This window comes from Triticum dicoccoides, chromosome 3A, assembly GCF_002162155.2.
Source record: "Triticum dicoccoides isolate Atlit2015 ecotype Zavitan chromosome 3A, WEW_v2.0, whole genome shotgun sequence".
NCBI lineage: Eukaryota > Viridiplantae > Streptophyta > Magnoliopsida > Poales > Poaceae > Triticum > Triticum dicoccoides.
The window spans coordinates 413410867-413426785 of NC_041384.1; positions in this window are offsets into that span (position 1 = coordinate 413410867).

Genomic DNA, 15919 nt, shown 5'->3' on the forward strand with positions numbered 1-15919 from the left:
GCCGCCTCGCCGCCAGATCTCGCCGCCGCACGCCAGCGCGCGCCGCCCCGCCACCGACCACCGTCGCCGGAGCCTCACCGCCACCGCCGGAACCTCGCCGGTATTGCCAGGTAGTTTTTTTTAGACGCCGGTTTTTTCATGTTTCTTTTCAAAAAAACCGTTCGGTTTTTCCGACGGTTTTGTTCGTTTTTTTTAGTTTCGGTTTTTTTAATAGATCGGTTTTTCTGATTTATTTACATAGCGAGCGTTCGTTCATTCGTTCTAGCGAACGTTCGTCGTTTTTTTGTTTTCTCGGATTAAATCCGCGATTTTTCTGATCGCGATTTCTGATCCGATTTTCATTTTAGTATAACTTTTCGCTCATTTATCGAAATCAGGCGATTCAAGCGCCTGGAGTTTCGCCTCGAAACCCTCTATCCGTTTAACCAACTTAAACAAGTTTTTGCCACTGTAAAAATTTCCCTAGATCCAGAATAGTAAACGAAGCCTGTTTCTTTTGCCGTTTGACTTTCGTTGCTTCGTTTGATTTGATTCTTCTTGCCAACCGGAGTTCTTAAGTTGAACTTCTGGATTAGATCTCTTATTTGAGTTTTAACTGTGCATTAGATGAATACTTATTGTGTGCTTGTTTGTTTGTCTGCGATAGAATACCCGGAGTGCGCCGCCTGTTACTTCGAATCTCAAGGTTTCACGGAACATCAGCAAGGCAAGTAACACTTTGATCATACCTCCTACTACCCAGTTTTATTGCATTAGATCAATCCTCAAACATTGCATGATTAGGATCTAATTAAATTGTGGGTTTGGGAAGTAGTTGAGGTAGTACCTATGACCTGTTGTATTATCAAACCTTTGGGAGTTACTTCTACGTTTGCTTACTATTGCTATGCTATGCTAGTAGATGTGGATTGGGTGAGTGATATCCATGATAGATGTGAGTTTGTTAAATTAATGGTTTATCTAAGGTGGCAACTTAAACACACATCTGGGTGGATTGAGGTACCTGGGTATTCCAGGATTGCCTGTTTTTCTTTATGGACTGCCACCCAGGCTCAAAGGGATCATGAGATTTTTCATACTAGAAACTTCCGTGTGCAGCCCCAAGCTATTATGGGCTCTAGCATAGTTGATTAAGTCGTGCGAACTTTTACAGGGTGGACTAGCAGATGTAGGGGAAAGTAGGTGTAACGGTCTAACCATCGTAAGGTGCTAGCGTTTCTGAAAGACTATGTCTCGGTCATCCGTCTTCTCAAACACCTTGTAGTGCGAGAAACCAAACGGAGGCGATCGAGTCTTGTGGGGAAAAGTGCGCAAACCTCTGCAGAGTGTATAAACTAATCATGGTTAGCCGTGTCCCCGGTTATGGACAACTTGAGTTCTAGTAACTGGATTATCATGTGAATCTCAACATGTTACCCTAAGATTTAATTTTGTTGGGTTTTGTTCAATGATGATGCTTAATTGGGATTGAGGATGCTGTCAACCATTCTTAGTGTTTAACAACTACCATGATAGTTAAATAAAATTTACTCCTTTGCAGTAGTGAAAATTGGCTTTACGCAAAACTGTAACCATAGAGCTTTCCACCAGCCAAATATGCATATAGAATAGCTGTTTCATTCCATTACTCTCTATGTGTTACGTTGCCAGCATATTCCATGTGCTGAACCGTTTCGGGCTGCAACGTTAATGTTGCAGACTTTTCAAACGACGATTAAGGAGTTTTTAGGTCGTGGTTCTATACTCAATAATGTCGTTGGAGTTGATGGACTCACTTATCTTCCAAGCCTTCCGTTGTTATCGTTGTTAGATGGCCTTAAGCCATATTTATTGTAGTAAGTTCTCTATTGAGACACTCGATGTAATAAGTGTGTGATTGCTACTCTGTTATAAATCCTTCAAGTACTGTGTGGTGTCAGCATTACTGATCTAGGGATGACACCTGAACACAGAGATCAGACTGTTTGAGGTCTGGTCGCTACATCAATCCAGTAGGAGGCCACACTCAAGTCACTCGTACATGCACAAAGCGATAGCTACTCGCAACCAACGCGATTAGGGTTGTCAATCCCTTCACGATCACTTACGAGAGTGAGATCTGATAGATATAATATTTTTGGTATTTTTGGTATAAAGATGCAAAGTAAAAAGTAAAGGCAAAGTAAAAGCAAAGCAAGATTAAAGTGATGGAGATTGACATGATGAGAATAGACCCGGGGGCCATAGGTTTCACTAGTGGCTACGGTGGGTGAACAAATTACTGTTGAGCAATTGACAGAATTGAGCATAGTTATGAGAATATCTAGGCATGATCATGTATATAGGCATCACGTCCGTGACAACTAGATCGAAATGATTCTGCATCTACTACTATTACTCCACTCATCGACCGCTATCCAGCATGCATCTAGAGTATTAAGTTAAAAACGGAGTAACGCCTTAAGCAAGATGACATGATGTAGAGAGATAAATTCATGCAATATGAAATAAACCCCATCTTGTTATCCTCGATGGCAACAATGCAATACGTGCCTTGCTGCCCCTTCTGTCACTGGGTAAGGACACTGCAAGATCGAACCCAAAGCTAAGCACTTCTCCCATGGCAAGAACTACCAATCTAGTTGGCCAAACCAAACGGATAATTCGAAGAGACTTGCAAAGATAACCAATCATACATAAAAGAATTCATAGAAGATTCAAATATTATTCATGGATAGACTTGATCATAAACCCACAATTCATCGGTCTCAACAAACACACCGCAAAAAGAAGATTACATCGAATAGATCTCCACAAGAGAGGGGGAGAACTTTGTATTGAGATTCAAAGAGAGAGAAGAAGCCATCTAGCTACTAACTATGGACCCGAAGGTCTGAGGTAAACTACTCACACTTCATCGGAGAGGCTAGGATGATGTAGAAGCCCTCCATGATGACGGCCCTCTTTCGGCGGAGCTCCGGAACAGGCCCCGAGATGGGATATCGTGGATACAGAAAGTTGCGGCGGTGGAATTAGGTTTTTGGCTCCTATTCTGATCGTTTGGGGGTACGTGTGTATATATAGGAGGAAGAAGTACGCCGGAGGAGCAACAAGGGGCCCACGAGGTAGGGGGCGCGCCCCCCACCCTTGTGACCGCCTCTTTTGTTCCTTGGAGCAGGGTCCAAGTCTCCTGGATCACGTTCGATGCGAAAATCACGTTCCCGAAGATTTTATTCTGTTTGGACTCCGTTTGATATTCCGTTTCTTCGAAACACTGAAATAGGCAAAAACAGCAATTTTGGGCTGGGCCTCCGGTTAATAGGTTAGTCCCAAAATAATATAAAAGTGGAAAATAAAGCCCAATATAGTCCAAAACAGTAGATAATATAGCATGGAGAAATCAAAAATTATAGATACGTTGGAGATGTATCAGCTATATAGTAGCCCCACTGTCAAGCTCCTCTGGCTAAGTGAAAGTGTTAAAGCATTATAGTCCGATTGCCTAGTTCACTGCGCTATCACCTCCTTAATGGACCAAGACGTTGGATCAAGTGTGAACATGCGTCTTCTGCGAGCACCCCCGCATTATATGTGTGGGGGCTGAAGCCGACGACTGCCATCTTTCAGCTTATATACATATATACATAAACGGCCGCACAGGAGGCATCATAGTACTTTCGGGCAAAAGTATAAATACAGCCTTGATAAACTCAATAAAACATTGTTTTTACAATGGGAATACATGTCACTCAAACATAATATTCTTCGAGCACTGAGCCTCTATCAAACGAGCGCCTTCAAGAACTTCTTCAAAGTAGTGCTCGGCAGCCACTCGGCCTATGGCTGAACCCTGTGCCGCAACAGTGGTGGCATCCATCTCCGCCCAGTATGTTTTGACACGGGCAAGGGCCATCCGCGAGCCTTCTATGCACACCGACCTCTTTACAGCATCGATGTGTGGCACAGCACCAAGGAATTGTTGCACTAAGCTAAAGTAGCTATTCGGCCTTGGCCCTCCCGGCCACAGATGATCCACAACGGACCTCATCGCAAGTACGGATAATCTATGGAGCTCGGCCCACACGGCCATTTGCTCATTCAACAGCAGCGGACGGGCTGGAGCATGAAACTGTGACCAAAACAGTTTTTCCACTTCGTGATCTTTCCGATCCTTGAAGTACTTGGCCGCATCAGCAGCACTTGCAGCCAAATCCACGTAGGCGTCCGCAGAACTCCATAGCCGGTCCAGAGGTGCATACTTCGGATCCCCGAACTTAGTCTGCAACAAGAAGGGCTTCCCAGATACAATATCTGTAGCTTGATGCAGCTCCTCCTTCGTCGCTCTAATTTTGGAGCGGGCTTCCTTGGCAGCCACCCGGGCCTTTTCCAGGTCCGTCGCCTTCGCCCGCTTTTCTTCTTCAAGAAGCTGGTAACGGTCAGCAACATCTTTTAACTCTACAGCCATCTTGGCTATTTTTTCTTTGCTCTCGCAATGCGCGGCCTGTTCGGCCCTTAACTCTTCGGTCGCCTTTAAAGCGGCCGCATTGCTACTCCTTGCTTGCTCCTTGGCTCGGGCAAGCTCCGCCCGAAGGGTCTCCACGGTGGCAGCTCCATCTGTAGTCACAACATTTTAAAGATACTGGCATCATGTTGCTCTTATTATGTGACAATCACCAGAAAAATCACCTACCATGTGCCTCGTCAAGCCGCTTGTTAACAAGCACGATGTCGGCATCTGCCGCATCTAGTTGCCGCCTTACTTCGGCAAACCCATCAGTCTGGCTAGCCACCGGAGCTTCAACCACCTACACATAAAGGCGGTCTGGTTATTACCTGGGACTATGATCCTCTTTTGCCGTCGTTTTCAACGAAACCAGAGTCTCAAGGGCTACTATCTACACAAGGCACATCTAAAAATGTGCGGTACTGTCAAAAATGTACATCATTTCGCGTACCTCAAAACCCGTCAGTAGACTCATAAAGGCTTCATGCAACCCACTTTCGGCGGACGAAATCCTTTCAATCACCGTACCCGTCAATGTGCGGTGCTCTTCTGAGATAGCCGCTCGCTCTAACAGATCCCTCAGTACGTCCGACCACACACCAGACGGTGCCGAACTCTTTCGATTGCTCTCTTCAAGAGCCGGATACTAAGGACTTCGGGTGGCCATAGGATTGCCTTCTGGCCTTGCCGGATCAGGAGAAACCCTCCCACGACGACACCTCGGGGTCACCCGCCTCATGAGGTGGTATGGCAGGGGGAGGTGTTTCGCTCTCCATCATCTCTGGAAGAAGATCCCCTGAAGACGAGCTCTGCTGAGAAGGGCTAAGATCTGAACTGCAAGATAAATGCTTCGGTTATTTCCTCAGAAGTAAAGCGAGGTATTTTCATTATTAAGTACCCTTTTACTTACAGCTCGGTGGAGGGCTGATCCTCTTGAGGGCATAGTGCGGCCGGGGTAGCCCCCAGGGCAGGACCCTCCAGCGAAGATGTCTTCCCCCGTTTGGAGACCATTGTCTCCGGGTCCTCGGAGGCGGTCCTCTTCCTTCCCTGGGGAGAGAAAGTTTCAGTCCCTCCTCCCCGGCTAACCTCCTTCGCGGAGGCGCTAGCCTGCTTGTTCCCCCCCCTTTATCTTCTCCTAAGGGCGCTTGATAAGGCGCAATCTCCAGCATCCTGGTTAGCACAGGATTTGGTGAGGTCTCGGGGAGGGGGGCCGGACACCTGATCAACTTTGCCTTCGCTATCCAATCCTGGTCAAAGAGCGGCTTTTTTAGGGCAACGTTCCGATAAATAAACGGACAGTGTGTTCGGATGCGGGGCTACTTACTTGGGTATCCGGGCGGTTGCAGCTCAGACCTGCATCCTCAGTGATGTCCGGACACATTATTTGTGGTCCGAAGAAAAATTTGTACATCTCTTCGTGCGTCATGCCGAGGAAATGTTGAATAGCTCGCGGTCCTTCCGGGTTGAATTCCCACATGCGAAGGGGCCGGCGTTTGCAAGGCTGGACTCGACGAACTAGCATAACTTGCACTATCGTAACCAGACTGAAATCTCTCTCGAAGAGATCTCAGATACGGCTTTGCAGTATTGGCACGTCCTTGTCTGGACCCCAGCTCATCCCCCTGCTGATCCATGACATCAGTTGTGGTGGAGGGTCTGATCGAAAGGTGGGGGCAGCTACCCACTTGGCACTTCTGGGAGCTGTGATGTAGAACCACTCCCGCTGCCACAATCCGGACACCTCTGGGAAGCAACCCTCAGGCCATGGAGCGTCAGCGATTTTGCTTATTAAAGCGCCCCTGCACGCTGCGTGCTTCCCCTCGATCATCTTCGGCTTCACATCGAAGGTCTTAAGCCACAGGCCAAAGTGAGGGGTAATGCGGAGGAAGGCCTCGCATACGACAATAAATGACGAGATGTGAAGAAGGGAATCCGGGGCCAGATCGTGAAAATCTAGCCCATAATAGAACATAAGACCCCTAACAGAGGGATCCAGAGCGAGGCCTAGTCCTCGGAGGAAGTGGGAGACGAACATGACGCTCTCGTTGGGTTCAGGAGTAGGGACGACCTGCCCTCGGGCAGGCAGCCGATGCGAAATTTCGGCGGTTAGATATCTGGCCTCTCTCAACTTCTTGATGTCCTCCTCCATGACGGAGGAAGGCATCCACCGACCTTGAAGGTTGGATCCGGACATAGTTGAAGGTCCAAAGTGCCTAAACCTGAGCTTTGGGTGTTGGAACTCGAGGCGGGAGGCGGATTCGATTAAGATCGAGAGGAAAAAGCCTTGTCCCCTTTGTAAAGAGGGTGAATATCAAGCGTCCTCCTCGTGGCCGTTTGGGACTTGCCTAAGATCTAGGAGTCCTACCAATATGCACGGTTGGGTTACCCACATCCGTATTGATGAGAATCCCGTGATAAAGGGGACACGATCTCTGCTTCGACAAGACGTGCCAAGGAAACCGCCTCGCAAAACACACTGAGATGGGTTATGAAAAACGATTCGAATAAATACCTGGCTATGGTGTGATGTCACACTACGGGGTACGTCAGCAGATTAGATTTGTGAAAATATTATTCTCTCTATGGTGTTATGTGGAACTTATTTTGCAGAGCCGGACACGATCCTCGTGTTCAAATCTTCTATGAAGTATTCGGAGGAGGAACCCTCCTTGCAATGCCGAAAACAATCTGCGCGTCAGACTCATCGTCATTGAAGCCTGGTTCAGGGGCTACTGAGGGAGTCCTGGATTAGGGGGTATCCGGACAGCCAGACTATATCCTTTGGCCAGACTGTTGGACTATGAAGATACAAGATTGAAGACTTCGTCCCGTGTCTGGATGGGATTCTCTCCTTGGCGTGGAAGGCAAGCTTGGCAGTACGGATATGTAGATCTCCTTCCTTGTAACCGACTATGTGTAACCCTAGCCCCCTCCGGTGTCTATATAAACCGGAGGGTTTAGTCCTTAGGACCAACAACAACAATCATACCATAGGCTACCTTCTAGGGTTTAGCCTCTTCGATCTCGTGGTAGATCAACTCTTGTAATACTCATATCATCAAGATCAATCAAGCAGGAGCAGGGTTTTACCTCCATCGAGAGGGCCCGAACCTGGGTACAAACATAGTGTCCCCCGTCTCCTGTTACCATGCACCTAGACGCACAGTTCGGGACCCCCTACCCGAGATCCGCCGTTTTTGACACCGACAATGTGCATTACCGAGAGGGCCCAGAGATACCTCTCCGATACTCGGAGTGACAAATCCTAATCTCGATCTATGCCAACTCAACAAACACCATTGGAGACACCTGTAGAGCACCTTTGTAATCACCCAGTTACGTTGTGACATTTGGTAGCACACAAAGTGTTCCTCCGGTATTCGGGAGTTGCATGATCTCGTAGTCATAGGAACATGTATAAGTTATGGAGAAAGCAATAGCAACAAATTAAATGATCATCGTGCTAAGCTAACAGATGTTTCAAGTCAATCACATCATTCTCTAATGATGTGATCCCGTTAATCAAATGACAACTCATGTCTATGGTTTGGAAACATAACCATCATTGATTCAACGAGCTAGTCAAGTAGAGGCAAACTAGTGACACTCTGTTTGTCTATGTATTCACACATGTACTAAGTTTCCGGTTAATACAATTCTAGCATGAATAATAAACATTTATCATGATATAAGGAAATGTAAATAACAACTTTATTATTGCCTCTAGGGCATATTTCCTTCAATCTCCCACTTGCACTAGAGTCAATAATCTAGTTCACATCGTCATGTGATTTAACACCAATAGTTCACATCTTTATGTGATTAGTTCACATCTCCATGTGACTAACACCCAATGGGTTTACTAGAGTCAAAAATCTAATTCACATCGCTATGTGATTAACACCCAAAGAGTGATCATGTTTTGCTTGTGAGAGAAATTTAGTCAATGGGTCTGCCACATTCAGAGCCGTATGTATTTTGCAAATTTTCTATGTCTACAATGCTTTGCACGAAGCGACTCTAGCTAATTGCTCCCACTTTCGATATGTATCTAGATCGAGACTTAGAGTCATCTAGATCGGTGTCAAAGCTTGCATCGATGTAAATCTTTACGACGAACTCTTTGTCACCTCCATAACCGAGAAACATTTCCTTATTCCACTAGGGATATTTTTTATCGTTGTCCAGTGATCCACTCCAGGATCACTATTGTACCCTCTTTCCAAACTTAGGTGAGGTACACAATAGGTCTGGTACACCACGTAGCATACTTTATAGAACCTATGACTGAGGCATAGGGAATGACTTTTCATTCTCTTTCTATTTTCTGTCATGGTCGAGTTTTGAGTCTTTACTCAACTTCACACCTTGCAACACAGGCAAGAACTCCTTCTTTGACTTTTCCATTTTGAACTACTTCAAATCTTGTGAAGGTATGTACTCATTGAAAATATGTCAAGCGTCTTGATCTATCTCTATAGATCTTGATGATCAATATGTAAGTAGCTTCATCGAGGTCTTTCTTTGAAAAACTCCTTTCAAACACTCCTTTATGCTTTCCAGAAAATTCTACATTATTTCCGATCAACAATATGGCATTCACATATACTTATCAGAAATGCTGTAGTGCTCCCACTCACTTTCTTGTAAATACAGGCTTCACCGCAAGTCTGTATAAAACATATGCTTTGATCATTTTATCAAAGTATATATTCCAACTCCGAGATGCTTGCACCAGTCCAAAGATGGATCGCTGGAGCTTGCACACTTTGTTAGCACCTTTAGTGAAAGGATCAATATAGTTGACTAGAGGGGGGTGAATAGGCAACTAACAATTTTTAACTTTTCTTTACCAAATTAAACTTTGCATCAAAGTAGGTTGTCTAGATATGCAACTAGGTGAGAAACCTATATGGTGCTACAAGAACAAGTAGACAAGCAAGAAAGGGATATAACACAAATAAGCGTGCACAAGTAAAGGCATGAGAGAACCAAGATTGGAGCCAGTGAAGACGAGGATGTGTTACCTAAGTTCCTTCCTTTTGAAGGGAAGTACGTCTCCATTGGAGCGGTGTGGAGGCACAATGCTCCCCAAGAAGGCACTAGGGCCACCGTATTCTCATCACACCCTCACACAATGCGAGATGTCGTGATTCCACTATTGGTGCCCTCGGAGGCGGCAACCGGACCTTTACAAACAAGGTTGGGGCTATCTCCACAACTTAATTGGAGGCGCCCAACGATACCACAAATCTTCACCACAATGGAATATGGCTTCGCGGTGACCTCAATCGTCTAGGGTGCTCAAACGCCCTAGAGTAACAAGATCCGCAAGGGATGAGTGGGGGAATCAAATTTCTCTTGGTGGAATTGTAGATCTAGGCCTTCTCCACCAATCCCTAGAGAATCAACAAGTTTGATTGGCTAGGGAGAGAGATCAGGCGAAAATGGAGCTTGGAGCAATAATGGAGCTTGGGGATGGAAGAGATAGTCAACTCGGAGAAGAAGACACCCCTTATATAATGGAAGAACAACTCCAACCGTTATCCACCAACCCAGCCTGCATAGCATGGTACTACCGCGCCAGGGCTGCCGTACTACCGCAGGGGCATGCGGTACTACCGCAGGGCCCCGCGGTACTACCACCCGAGCAGCACAAACTAGGACAGCCCAAATGCACTGAAGCACAGGGCGGTAGAACCGTTGGCATGGTACTACCGCTCCCCCTTGCGGTACTACCGCAAGGCAAGGATGTTCCAGATTTTGAGAAGACACGGACATATAAAAATACATCCGTGGCAACTTCCGCTGAGTGGAGTCAATGCAAAAATCCGACACGGTAGTACCGTGAGCCAGGGGCGATACTACCGCGCGGGGTGCAGATCTAAAAAATTACATCCGCTCCTATTGCCGCGCAGGCTACTGAGCCAGACCAAAACGCACAGTATTACCGCGCACCAGGCGCGGTACTACCACGTAGGGCGCGAATGTAAAAAATTACATCCGCTCCTACTACTGCAGCCGCAGCAGTGTCTGTCCTGGGGCCATGGTACTACAGCTCCAAAGGAGCGGTACTACTGTGGGCGCTTGCGGTACTACCGTGCCTAGGCCCGGCACTACTGCAAGGGCCTGTGGTACTACCGCTCCTAGGAGCAGTACTACCGCATGCCCAAGCTCAGCCAACCCGACAATTTGCATAGACGAGAAAAGATGGAGGATGCTCCAAAGTGCTAAAGGAAAGGCGGTGCAAAGGATAAGATGTGTATGTGATGATTCCACCCAAACCTTTCCAAAGCGGACCCGCTCTTAATAGTACGGCTTTCCTACAACTCAAATCCACCGAAAAGAAACGTAGAGAAATGCCGTCTTCAATAGTCTTCGAGGGGCACCAAAACGTCTTGTGCCTAGTGATGAAATGTCTGAAATACTCAATGCACACAATTAGTCCGCAAAAGCATTGTCATCAATCACCAAAACAACTAAGGGATAAATATGCCCTTACAATCTCCCCCTTTTTGGTGGATTGATGACAATACGGGATTTGCATAAAAGGAGATAACATAGAACATGGGCAAACCCCATACCTATAAAATATAGACGGGCTCCCCCTAGATGTGTGCTATCTAGATGAGTGCATTGGACTGCATGACACACATACTAGGATCAACACTCCCCCTATATTTTAGAGATAAGGCATATCTTGCAACAAAAAGGCTAACACTAAGCAAGATAGTACATATGAGCATGATATACATAGCACAAGATAGCATAAGCTTAATAAGGTACGATAGAGTGCATATGTCTTACACCATATGATAGATAAGTCTCACAAGCACAAACCAAACCAAAGCAAACGAGGTTGAAAGGAACAAAAGCAAACGACACAACAAAACAAACACGACTCGCAAATCCTATAGTCTCTCCCCCTTTGGCATCGAGACGCCAAAAAGGCAGAGAGGACGCCTACAACACAAGTTGTGGCTCAAGCGGAGTAATCACTCGCACCCTCCTCATCAGACTCAGCAGCTAGGACGGACTCCTCCTTGTCCTCCTCAGAATCAGTCCACCTGTAGCCCTACTTCGCCATCCAGGCTGCCTCTGGCGTGATGACCCTCTCAGATCCACTGGATATCTGCTCACAAATGTCCTCAAGATCCGCTTGCCGCGGCGGCGACTCTCCTTCTGAGCAACATGAGACCGATACTGCCCCTTGGCCTGCATGCAGAATAGAGCCTTCATCTTGTTCTTCAGCTTCTTATCGCAAGAGGGCTCAGACGATGAAGGCGAGTAGCTAGCAGAGCTGTCCTCATCAGCGTCCTACTCCTCAACCTCCTCTGCATCCACATCCATCTGAACAGCCGCTGCCTCAGCACGGGTAGTAGTGTTGGCCCACTGGGGCTTGATATGGAGCCTGGTGGGGTCATGACAAATCCAGTCAGGGGCAAGAAACTCATCATTGGGAAGGAGCTTCTCCCAAGTCCTCGTGATCAGCAGAATAAGGTAGGGTCCATAGATGGGAACCTTATGGGTGAACACCGCAAACCGAAGCTCGCACCACATGATGTGTGAGACATCAAGTGGTTGAGTCTGAGAGAGATGAGCCTCCTCACAGATGAGCATCATATCCACAAGATAGGCATGCACTTTGTCCTTGTCACAAATGCGGGGAAATAGAGAGTTGCGGAAGACGTGATACATGATGTCGAGGAAGGGGTTTAGCACCCATGTCTTCTTGCCATTGAGAAGCGATTTCTCAACATAGTAGGGTAGAAGCTTGTCCTTGTTGGCTGACTTGGGATTGGCATGAGGGCATACACCAACGGGTGTGGTGAGCCCCTCATCAAGAACCTGAAGCAAATCCATGAAGTCCTTCCATGTAGCAGTCAACCGATGTCCGTTGGTCATCCAGGTCATCCTCCGTTCCTCATCAGTATGGAAGTGGACCATGGCAAAGAACTAGGCCACAATTTCAGGGTCATAATCCAAGTGGAATGAGATCACATGCTCAATGCCAAAGTGCTCCATGAGGTCCAGAGCCTCACCAAAGTAATCACGGTGCCTTTCATCCCACATGTGATGCATGTCAATCCAGTGCACATCCACATAGAGGTTCTGCTTTGCCTTGATCACATCCACATAAGTGAGATACTGCTGCTTGGTCCAGAACAGATCATTCCCGCTGAAGTTGGCATGAGGATTCACATAGGGGTTGAGTTTTGTTCGAGAGGCGAACTCGGCAAGAGGAATCTCATCCATGCCCTTGGTGGGCTCCTTGAGCTTGGTAGCGGTGGTCTTGGTCCTGCGTTGGGGGCATTGGAGCCCTCAGGAGCTTCGTCTTGGTTGTGTAGACGCTTGGAGCCCGTGTCACGGCTGGGATTGGAACGGTGAGCAGGAGCACCGGTGCCACCACCTAAGACACAAAACACAAAAACATGCACGAGAAGAGAGAAGGATCAATGCACAGACCTCAGCAAAATAGGTGAAACAAGTAGAACTCGTACTAGAGAGTTGTCACAAGAGAGATTTGACAGAACGGTAGTACCGCATGGCTGCGCGGTAGTACCACTCCGGAGGAGCGGTAGTATCGTGCGAGCGATAGTACCGCACCAGAGATGCGGTAGTACCGCACGGCGGCAGATCTGAGTCCACTATTGGATCTGAGCACACCCGTGACAACGAGGCGGTACACGGTTGATCAAATCTACCACGGGGCAACAAAGCAAGCACAATCTCTATGCATTGCTATTCTCCTACCTCCTACTCTTGCATAGATTTGGCCTAAAATCTCAAGAACAACATGCATCTCCCCAAAAACCTAGAAGCAAACAAACGAACCAAAGAGAGAGGGATTTGGGGAGAAACCTTGTTACATGGCAAGAGGAAGTGGTGGGGAACGATCCCACCAGTCGGAATCCGAGGAGAGCGGCCGGAGATGGAGATCCGGTGAGGACCTCCGGCGCCGTTCTTGAGCGAGAGAGAGAGAGAGAGAGAGAGAGAGAGAGAGAGAGACGGCATGGGGAGAAACAAATGAATGGGTATGGGGGAGTTGGAACTCCCCCTGCCCGCTCTTAACCCCCACGCGCCCTCGACAGCGCAGTAGTACCGCCTGGGCGGAAGTACCGCACCGAGGGCAGTAGTACCGCTCTCCCAGGCGGCAGTAAAATATTACTGTCACGCTGGGTGCGGAAGTACCGTGCGCTGCTCACGCGGTATTACCGTGGCAGGCCGCGGTAGTACCGAGTGCTCAAGAAGATGCAAGTTTCAAGAACAAGGGAAAACAAAGGACCTTTGAAAAGCAACCTTCAACTGAACGGACACACCAATACGCGGGCACACGAGACAACACACACAATCACGACACGACGAAAGGAATACAAGAGACAACAAGGACTAAAACACTCAACACAACCTCTCTAAAAAGAGGGTGGTGGCCGGAGCCACCTATGTTTGAGTCAATTGGTATGGCACCGCGAAGAATTATCCTTGGGCCCATGACCAAAACTCCTCTTTGAAGCACAAGTACCATCAACAATGGCTAATGTGAAAGAGTTGATCAATTTTTGCATAATGGGGGAGGGAGAGTTCATTGAGAGAACAACACTCCCCCTATGTCCATGCCCACACCTAAACAAGATAACAAGTTGAGTATGGTGGGGTGTGCATGGGTTCAAGCAACATTGCTCGAATCAATGATATTTAGCTCATGCCTTAACTCGCGAAATATTGCTTCATCCAGGGGGCTTCGTGAAGATATCTACAAGGTTATCAAGAGTGTTGACATAGTTGAGCTCGATCTCCCCTCACCTAATATGATCCTGGATGAAGTGATACTGAATCTCAATATGCTTTGTCTTGAAGTGTTGCACCGGGTTGAGAGAAATCTTGATGGCACTTTCATTGTCACACCAAAGAGGAACTTTGTCACAAATGACACCGTAATCCTTTAAAGTTTGCCTCATCCATAAAAGTTGTGCATAACAACTATCGGCAGCCACATACTCCGCTTCCATGGACGAGAGAGAGACGCAACTTTGCTTCTTGGAAGACCAACTCACCAAAGAGCAACCAAGAAATTGGGGCCCTCCATAAGTTGACTTCCTATCCACTTTGTCTCCGCCCAATCGGAGTCCGAATAGCCCACAATATTGAAGTTAGATCCTCTTGGATACCATAAGCCAAAGTTTGGGGTATGTGCCAAATATCAAAATATTGGCTTGACCCCCACATAGTGGCTTTCCTTAGGTGCAGCTTGAAACTGTGCACAAATTCACACACTCAACATGATATCTGGTCTAGATGCACAAAGGTAAAGAAAGGAGCCAATCATGGAGCGATATACCTTTTGATCCACCGCTTTACCATTGGGATATATATCAAGTTGGCATTTGACGGGCATTGGAGTGGAAGCTGGCTTGACATCACTTAGCTTGAATCTCTTGAGCATGTATTGAGTGTATTTGGCTTGGTTGATGAAGGTTCCTTCTCTTCGTTGCTTGACTTCGAACCCGAGAAAGAACTTCAACTCTCCCATCATGGACATCTTGAACTTGGAGGTCATGCGTGTGGCAAATTCCTCATTGAAAGCTTTGTTAGGGGAACCAAAGATAATATCATCAACATATAGTTGGCACACAAACAACTCCCCTTTGACCTTCTTAGTAAAAAGAGTGGGGTCAATTTTCCCAATTTCAAAACCATGATCTTGCAACAACTCGGTAAAGTGGTCATACCACGCACATGGGGCTTGCTTAAGGCCATAGAGTGCCTTATCGAGTTGGTACACATGATCGGGAAAATAGGGGTCCTCGAACCCGGGGGGTTGCTTGACATATACCAACTCATTAATAGGACCATTAAGAAAATCACACTTCACATCCATTTGTTGTAACTTAAAGTTATGATGAGAAGCATAAGCAATCAACATGCGAATGGATTCAAGGCGAGCAACGGGAGCAAAGGTTTCACCGTAGTGGATACCCTCGACTTGGGAGTAGCCTTGTGCTAGCAAACGAGTCTTGTTGTGAATAATAATTCCATGGGCATCTTGCTTATTCTTGAATATCCACTTGGTTCCAATGACATTATGGTTCCCCGTTGGCCTTGGCACCAATCTCCACACCTTGTTGTGCTTGAAGTTGTTGAGTTCTTCATGCATGGCATTAAGCCAATCCGGATCCTCGAGCACCTCATAGACCTTTTGGGGTTCAACACAAGAGACAAACGCGTGATGTTCACAATAGTTTGCTAATTGTCTATGAGTGCTTACCCCTTTCTTAAGCTTCCAAGCACATTTGTCATGAGATGATCTTGGGTGGATAGCTTGGATGCGATCTTGGCGGCATGACGCTCTAATTCCTCCTTTGAAGAGAGTTGAGGAGCGGTCACTTGATCATCTTGAGAGTCGTCTTGAGCTCGTTCTTGATCTTGATCTTGCTC